This window comes from Canis lupus, chromosome 15 (assembly GCF_003254725.2).
Source record: "Canis lupus dingo isolate Sandy chromosome 15, ASM325472v2, whole genome shotgun sequence".
NCBI classification, from domain to species: domain Eukaryota; kingdom Metazoa; phylum Chordata; class Mammalia; order Carnivora; family Canidae; genus Canis; species Canis lupus.
In genome coordinates, this window is record NC_064257.1 from 59651131 (window position 1) to 59660766 (window position 9636).

The 9636-nt window shown below is 38.5% G+C and overlaps 2 long non-coding RNA genes across 2 annotated transcripts in view; one reads left to right on the plus strand and one right to left on the minus strand.

The window, feature by feature from the left end:
• Positions 1–3990, plus strand: part of LOC112654718 (uncharacterized) — a 33126-nt gene extending 29136 nt beyond the window's left edge. The window contains exon 5 of the long non-coding RNA XR_007402422.1: positions 1804–3990. This is a non-coding gene — a long non-coding RNA (uncharacterized LOC112654718). The remainder of the gene's footprint in view (positions 1–1803) is intronic.
• LOC112654834 (uncharacterized) lies at positions 1336–9636 on the minus strand. The gene is made up of 5 exons (XR_003133413.3): positions 9505–9636; positions 4807–5044; positions 4161–4264; positions 2655–2811; positions 1336–2258 (listed from the first exon to the last, which is right to left on the minus strand). It is a non-coding gene; the product is annotated as an uncharacterized LOC112654834 (long non-coding RNA).

The window sequence follows — 9636 nt, forward strand, 5'->3', positions numbered from 1 at the left end:
TGCATAAAAATAAAAATCCCATATGTGCCTAGAGGGAGAGATTTCCAGACAAAATGCTAATGATTTGAGATAACAATATTTAGCATTTCTACAGATTTTAATTCAAAGAACTCAAAATGTCTTACAAGTCTATTATCTGTTAAGTGAAAGCTGGTGGTATTATTTTCCTGTTGTAAATTTCAAAAGCGACAACATTTTAATTGAACAGAAATATATGCAAAAATAAAATCTTTGAAAGGGAAAACACCTAATGTAAACCTTATAGGAGTTTGAAACATCTCACTGACCCAAGTGCATTCGATGCATGTTAAAATTGCATGCAAATTTGAACATTGTAAGCATTTTAAACATTATTCTATTCCACGGCATTTACATTTTTACTATATAAGCTAGTAGTAAACATTTTTTAGACAGTGTGAATTCTAGATTACGTGAACAAAATACAGCTGCTGCCTTAAGGAATTTACAAACTAGTGGAGAAAAAAAAAAACTTGTGAATGGCTCTAACGTTAACCAGATATTATGTGATAATATAATATCACAGGAGGCCCCTAGAAGAAACAGAAGGAGACATAATCGTCTGTGATGGGCACTGGAAAGGTCAATGAAACCAGAATTTGAAGCATGCGTAGGATTTCCCAAGTCTAATTAGAGGAAGTAAATTTGGGGGGTAATAAAATAATGTTAATGAACTGCCAGAAAGTGAAGTGCAGTAAGTAGAACACAAGGGCCTGGACTGAAAGGACAGGTCAAAATTGGACTAAAGCAGAATTGTTTTCTTCAGGTCAAGGCCAGATTAAAGTGGGACGGGATTCATCAGGTAATAAACAACCACAGCCCTTTGAACATGACAGCGACAGAATTATGTTCAATTTTTAAATCCATTCTCACAAGACCAATGTTATAAATCTGAAATAGGAAAGACAGGAATAGAAGCAGTTTATAGGAGAAGATGATAATTTTTGTTTTGGACATGGAATAAGAAACTGTTCGTATGGAGTCTTAGCAGTGATTTCCTTCACCCACACCCCTACCTTGCCCAACCTGATTTCTTTCTTTTCTTCTTTCTTTCTTTCTTTCTTTCTTTCTTTCTTTCTTTCTTTCTTTCTTTCTTCTTTCTTTTTCTTTCTTTCGTTTATTTATCTGAGATAGACTTACATGCATGCAAGTGGAATAAGGGGCAGAGGGAGAAGGAGGGAAAATCTCAAGCAGACTCTACACTAAGCATGGACCCTGAGATCATGACGTGAGCCAACACCAAGAGTCCATTGGTTAACTGACCGAGCCACCCTGGCACTCCTCCTTTTTCTCCTTTTTTTTTTTTTTTTTAACTTAAGACACTGAAAATCCCAGAGATCACCTACTTGTTATTATATGTCCAAATCCATACAGTAAATCAGTGGTGTTTTGAGGTTTTGATGGGATGCTCCATGGAGACTTCCAGCAGGAGGCTGGCAATGTGAATACAGACATCACACTGGAGTTGAGACTTAAACTTACAGATTTGGGACTCCTCCTCATAGAATTTAAAAGAACATTCACGGGGGGAGGGAAGGTAGGCAAGAATAAAGGATAAGGATAAAAGATAAATTCTTCGATGAAATGTGGCCACACCAGGTAAGTAAGAAGGCATGATTTAAATCAATTGGAAACTACTTTGGCACAGAAGCCCTGAGTCTCAGTTTGGAGAGTCTGAATTTGAACCCAGATGCTTTGTTCTTCTTGTAGATTCCTACCTGGAATCTTTGAGACAAAGGACTCCTTGCTGACAGTTTTGGTTTTTTTTGTTTTTTTGTTTTTTAGATTTTATTTATTTATTCATGAGAGACAGAGGCAGAGACACGGACAGAGGGAGAAGCAGGCTCCATGCAGGGAGCCCGACGTGGGACTCGATTCCGGGTCTCCAGGATCACCTCCTGGGCTGAAGGCAGATGCTCAACCACTGAGCCCCCCGGGCTGCCCTGCTGACAGTTTTTTGAAGGTTACGTATGTTTTCTCATTTAATTTTCACAAAGATTCTATGAGGTATGTACTTTTCTTTTTCCCATTTTATAGATGAGTGAGTTGAGGGATAGGCAGTTTGAGGAACTTGCCTAAAGTCACACAGTGGAATGGCTGGGATCACAGCCCATTCATTCTGAACCCTGGAATCCATCCTTGCGAATACCAAGTGTATGTGCCTCTGTTCTTTCATTTTCTCCTCATAGTCACGCTGTTTATGCATCTACCGAGAGACAGGAGCTTCATGGATCTGAAAGCTATGAAACGGAAAATAATCAATGTCACTTAATAAAATTTAGTTTGTCTTCTTTTTCTTATGGAGAAATATATAACCTTCAATTTTTTAAAAATACAAATGACTAGAACTTTGATTATGCTAAAAAGATAGTTTTATGGGCAGAAAAATAAACAGGAATAAAATGAGGAAGAGTGAAGGAAGCAAAAAAGAAAGAAAAACAAAGAGAATTAGAAACCGATTGAGAGAGAAGAAAACATATGTAAGGCGTTTCATACAAATTTATGAAACTCCTACCATGTAGCAGGTGCACTGCATACTGTGGCAGCATCTGTTGGTTTCCCACTCGGCCTGCCCTCACTCCCCCTGCCGTCACAGCCCCCCCCCCCCCATATCAGAGACTAAGATCACCAAGTACCCTGACAGCTGTGGCATCGGTATGTAACCCAATCTTGTCTAGATGGTGAAGACATAAAGAGGTATACGAGGAGAACCAACCCTCCTGCCCAGTTGTGATGTGTGGGAGATAACGCCTGGAGCCTTGGCAGCCATCTTGCAGCCATGAGGGTTCAAATCTAAGGATGAAAACCAAGAGAAATATGGAAAGCCTCAGTTCTTTATGACATCATGAAGCCACCAAAGTAACCAACTCGATGGTTTTCTAACCCCTACACTCCTTGTCTATTAGGATAATGCATACATTCATTGCTTTAGCCTCTTTTAAATAAGTATTCTGTTAGTTGCTGCTGAAAGGATCTTAATCGCACTAGCATTCACGGAATTCACATTCCCTGAATGGGAAAACACTTGTATGGCAAGTCTACAAAGACTCCACCCAGTGCTGGGAACGTGGCCTCCTCTGAGTTGCCCATAGGCTTCTTGATCTGACTCCACAACGAGACAGGGAGGAATATGGTTGGCATTAAGGTCACTGACTCACACCCCTCTTGTTAGTCTTTTGCTCAGTTTTGATGGAGAAAGCAGCAGCCACTGCCCAGGAGGGGTAAAAACCCCTCGGGGATGAGAATCTCTGTCACAACAGGAGATTTGCTACTGAGATAAACAGGTGAGAGCTTAGGGTGAGGGGATCTTTACTAAATTGAAAGGAAGGGAGACCATAAATATTGTTCTGGAGCGGTAGGGACTATGGCTTATTCAGTGACCTTCCTCTTAGGAATTTACTTTGGGAAAAAGGCCACTAGAATTTCCATAAATAAGTGGATATGAGTGGTGCAAGGGGTGGACTGCAGTGAGTGCTTTGGTATGCTGCCCAAATCCCTCTTCAGATATCAAGGGCTTATTTCCCTGGGTTGTTGCAATTGCTGCTGTGACATCGTCCCCAGCTCTCCACCTTCCCAGCAAATTGCCTCTGCTAAAGACAATTGCCAAACCCAAGGTCATGCCCCTTTCCAGCACAGCCTGCAGGCCATGCCTCGTATCCTGGAGGTAAAAAGGCCCTGTTCCCTCACTCCATAGGACAACTCAGAGGGACCATCCCAGCTTCAGCAGGGTCAAGTGGGGCCTTCCCTGAAATAACATTGCAGCCCAATGTCTCCTTCTGCCCAATCCTGTTTCTTTCCACACATGTTTATCTCAAGAGTGCGTTATAATAAACTGCTTGCAAACTAATTGCAGTCCCAGTGTCTTTTTCCCAGGGAACCCAGGCTGCAACATCCGGGCTGAAATCAGAGAAGGCTTTTCTGAGGAAGTGATCTTAAGTTCTGCAGAGTAAATAAGAATAAATCAAAAGAGGGGGCTGGGACATGTAAGTCAAAGGCAACGATCCTCAATAGGAGTGATTTTCATACCACCTCTTGCTTCACGAGGCATTTGGCAGTGTCTGAAGACATTTCTGGTTATTAAAACTGGAGGTTGCTACTGGCATCTATTGAGTAGAGGCCAGAAATGCTGCTGCACATCTTACATCACGCAGAAAAGCCTTCCACAATAGAGAACGATCCAGTCCAAGATGTTGGTGGTGTCATAGTTGAGAAACCCTGGCCTACGGCAGTGGTCAACGGACAGGCTCTGAAATGGGAGAGAGTATGAGACATTTGAAGAATTAGAAGCCTAATGTATCTGGAATACAGAGAGTGACAGGGAGGCAAGAGGAGGGAAGTTGCAAAGTAGACAGTGCAAAGAAAGTTGATTTTTTTTTTTTTTAAATATTAGTGGAAAGCCATTGAACATTTCTATGCTAAGGACTAAAATGATCAGGTTTATGTTTTTAGGAAATCATGCAATCTAGTTCATATGTAATGAACTGGGGGAAAAAGAGAAGTTATCTAAAGATCATGTGGAGCATGAATGTTGTGTGGGGGCTAAGAGAAGGCCACCCCAAGGGGGGCCATTTTGGCATGAAGGTTATTTTGAGTTAAAAGCAATCCACACCCAGCAGATTCAGAAAAACCACCTCAACTGCCCACTCTACCAGGAAGAGAGCCATTCACAGAGACTCCCTTTTATCTAAGAAACTCACCAGCATAATAAGACAAGCTCTGTTTTCTAAACATCTCCCTTCACCTTTGTGCTAATTAGTCTTTCTCCCCTTTATATCTTCAGACACCTACCCCTCTCCTTAGCTCATACAAGCTTCATGCTGCCTGGCTGTCTGGAATTTCCATGCCTGTGTGGATTCTCCATACGTAGGCTATTAAATTGGATTTTCTCCTGTTAATCTGTCTCATGTCACTTTGATTCTCTAAATCCAGCTGGAAGGACCTTGAAGGGCAGAGAAAATTCTTCCTCCCCAACAGTGGCTTCAATCAGCATGATGACAGGGTGAAGGAGAAAGTATTTAAGAAGTACCTGGGAGGAGGAAGTAATAAAACCTAATCACAGAGAGAGACAACATGATGTCATGTTTATATACACAGACTCTGGAGGCAGAGGACACGGGTTCAAATTCCAACCTTGTCATTTACTAGTTTGGCAACCTTGAATGGTTTATATTTAATGTCTCCATGCTTGGGTTTTTGGTTAACCTGCTGTTATGACTATGAAGTGAGTTAATTTGAGGAGTGCCCAGCACATGATAAATACTATATAAATCTTAAATAAGTCAAATAAATACAAAGATACAGTGTGTCTCCATGGTTCTGGCTTTTCTGATTTATGTAGCTGTAGGCAATTATGCCATTCTCTGCGCTGAAGAATTGGGATGAGAGTCTTTTGTTTTTTGTTTTTCCTTAAGGGATAAAAGAGTGGGTGGGGTCACACACAGGAGAGTAATCAAAACCTCTGAGAAGCCAAAACTTTATTTCTAAGGAGATATAGAGGACTGTTTTAAAAAGTACATCCTGAATATTTTCTAAAAAAAAAAGAAGAAGAAGAAGAAGAAAAGAAGAAGAAGAAGAAGAAGAAGAAGAAGAAGAAGAAGAAGAAGAAGAAGAAGAAGAAGAAGAAGAAGAAAGGGGTCCATACTAAACAAATCACTTTGCTATAAACCAGGAATATCAAGTAAATATTGCCTCCCCAAACTGTCATTGCAACAAAATATTCTAGGCTTGATTCTCCTTCTTTCCAAGAAGTAATTAAGCAGTGAGCTAATATTGATTCAATTATCTTTTACTACTTTGTAACATTAACTTACTTATCAAACAAAGTAAAGACATTCTACTGACAATATATTAAGGTTTCCATGAACTCTAAAGATAGTTTTAAGTCTCTGAGTTAATACTCATCTTATTCTTATTTAAAAAACAATTTTTTTCCCTTTCCTTCAGATGTATACCCTCTTCTTATTATGCAGGACCAGGATTATAGCAAAACTAATTTAAAAAATAATATTTGTGGATATCATTTTACCCAGGTGGTTGGAAGCAAATCTAAATTTGTAAAGGCATCTATCCATGTGAAGACATCAAAGAAAGATACATTTGAAGTGCAATTATTTAAAATTGTAATGCTAAGGACTATATTTCTTTGCACAAGAATGCTGAGAATCTTTGTTTTTTTCCAATTGTTTACTTAGAGCATCGTGTTTCAAAAAAATGAAAAAGATTTTTAGGAGTATTGTGCCTGGCAACATTTCTATTTCTCTACTTCTACAATCTAATTTGGTTAATTGCATGGATTATTAATATGAATTTTTTTAAAAAGAAATTAATTAAAAAAAATTAATAGAGGGCTTAGGGAATTTATGTACTGCAATCCTAAAATAGAAAAAAAAATCCCAGTGATCAATTTGAGGTGTTAATTGCATAGAGGAAAACAGAAGTTGTTTTACTTGTATAAAGAGTCTGATTCTAGAATTTTATGAATTTATGCAAGATGAGGGGAAAAATGTTTGCTTCCTAGGTTCCTTTAAGCGTAAAATGGATCATCATTACCCAAGCCACTTACTTATATCCTTATGTCTTGCAAGGATATTGAAGTTTAACAAGTGTTCTTCTAAATATTATCTTACTCGATCCTCAAAAGACCCCAACAATACATGTATGGTAAAGCACAAGGGCTGTTTTACTGATATGGTAACCAAGAAACAGATGTGAAGGCCACGTAGTAGATCTAACACACATCTGAACTTAAGTCCTCTGACTCCAAGACAAGAGCTATTTATTTCAGTCCACTGTGATTTCCATTATGTGTGTTTTCTTCACTTGATTCCATAAACTTGGACCTTCTAAAAGAAGTCAAAGGACCTGATGAGATCACCAACATCAGCTGTTCTTGAATTTTCAGAAATATCTCAGAACTTGATGTAGTGGTGTAGTCGTTCAAGGCCGGTTCAAATCCAAATCTTCCCTCTATTTTCTGATAACCTTTGTTTTTAAAGTAGCAAAGATTTTACTTATATTTTAATTCATCTTCCAGGGAAAGGAACCCACCCTGTGCATGGATATGTTTAGCTGTCATGCAGTTCATGGTAGAAAATATTGTCTTACTAACTGCATGAATTGAAACACCCGTGTCTGAGGCATAGGCAGGCTACCGACCAGTCACTTGTAGCCCAAAGTCCTCGAGGGTCAGACAGTGATTTTGCAGGACTGAAGTCATTCTCATTTTTAGAGTCATTTGAAAACCTGTCCATTGAGGGCAGGGGCTCTGCTCGTTCAATATTGCATATCCAAACTGAGTGCAGTGTCTGGGACATAATATGTACTTAGTAAATATTTGTTGAACAAATGAATATGTGATTTTAATCATTCTCAGCAGGCCTCCAAAAGACTACATGCCCCTTAACTTCCAATTCTGCAATTATCTATTCAGTCAATCAAAAGATATTGAGTACTTTTACATGCCAGACTATTGTAGGTACTAGGGACACAGAAGAGAAAGAAAAATTCATTGGATTTATATTCTAGTGGCAAGAAGTCTCCAACTTAATAACAGAAATGAACAAAACAAAGAATTAAAATGGTAGATGGTGATAAGAGCCAAGGGAAAAAATAAGTCAAAACCTAGAGATAGGGAATATTGGATTGGTTCTCATATCACAGGCAAAGTAGCCAAGAGCCACTGTAGTTGAGGAAGCTATTGTTATCTCCATTTCATGTTTTTAGCCACTAAACTGAGTATCTTGAAATTCACAGTTGTTTTTATTTTACAGGCTTGCAATCAAGTTTTTTTTTTTTTACTAGATACTACATACATACATAAATGCCATAGAATTTGTCATCTAAGAATTTTAATTTTAAATGTTGCCCCCTAATAATAGAGACGGTTTTATAGGGTGCACCTGGTGCATGTTAGGTGGATTCCTGATCCTGGGATGGTGTTCCAATGCAAGCTTTTGAAGCTCACAGTCCCAAACAGACAAATCGGACCACTTTCTCCCTGTCCCCCTCCCTTCCTCCCTCCCTTCCTCCCTTCCTCCCTTCCTCCCTTGCTTCCTTCTTTCCTTCCTTCCTTCCTTCCTTCCTTCCTTCCTTCCTTCCTTCCTTCCTTCTTTTTTTTTTCCCAGTAGGTTTTACCTAGTGCTATGGGTCTTCACAGTAAAGTTAAGTCTCCAGACACTCAGGGACAAATCTTGTGCCTAAGAAGGAGCTCTTCCAATAAAGACATGTGTCTGTCAGTGGAACTCTCCAAACTTAAATGACATTACTACCTAAGAACACCTTTGATCAAACTAGTCATTTTCCTCTTGTTTAACCAATGTGTCTAGAAATGGATTTGGTACAATAGTTATGACATTTAAATGTATGTTGTCGATTATTGTTTAAGTGTTATGTAATTATTAGAGATGCAGTTCGATTTTAAATAAAACTTCTTTTAAAAATGTGTTATTTCTGGGATCTCTGGGTGGCGCAGCGGTTTGGCGCCTGCCTTTCGCCCAGGGCGTGATCCTGGAGACCTGGGATCGAATCCCACATTGGGCTCCCAGCATGGAGCATGCTTCTCCCTCTGCCTGTGTCTCTGCCTCTCTCTCTCTCTCTCTCTCACTGTGTGCCTATCATAAATAAATAAAATTAAATTAAAATTTAAAAAAATAAAAAATAAATAAAAATGTGTTATTTCTAAGAAAAAAATGTATTCTTTCTGATTTTACTTCTCTCAGATTAATTGTCTTTTTAGAGTATTTGTGACATAATAAAACGAGCATTTTGAATGTGTTTAATCTGTAATAAACAATACTTTAAAGGTTTCCTTGCTATTTCACTGTTATTCTTGAGCCGGTTCACTGATTTTCAAATGTAATATTTCTTTGTTATTGACTTTTCATCCCTTCCAAGACTTTCTAATACTATTTGTACCTCCCCCCCACCTCAAAAAAAAGCTCTAAAATTCTGTTTAGTTCTGTACTAGGGACAACTTTTTCTTTTCTTTTTAAAAAAAATTTATTTATTTATTCATGAGAGACAGAGAGAGAGGCAGAGATGTAGGCAGAGGGAGAAGTAGGCTCCCTGCAGGGTGCCCGATGTGGGACTGGATCCCCACATGTGGATCATGCCCTGAGCCAAAGGCAGACACTCAACTGCTAAGCCACCCAGGTCCCAAACTTTTTCTTTTCTTAACTCATGGCTCCATAAACCTAGTTTATTTCATTGAAATCCTGTGATATGATTTTTGGTATTTAGCAAATTGTCTTTATTCCTTGTCATCATATCTTGTAAAATACTTTTGTAATACCCAACTTTTTGCAAATTGTCTAATTTTTCCATTTTTCTCATTTAAAAACATATGTATTATAAAGCAAGTCTTAGTAAGAGACATGAAAAATGTCACCTGGCATTAAATAATTCAGTTTACTAAAATCCATCTTAAAATATTACCTGCCAAGGTGCCAGAGAAGTGAAATAGGTAAAGGGGATCAAAAGCACACTTACCCTGATGATCACTGCATTATGGAGAGAAGTGCTGAATCACTATACTATACATCTGAAACTAATAACATACTATATGTTCATTATATTTAATTTGAAAAAGAAAAAAGAAAAAAATACACTCCCTGCCAGGGA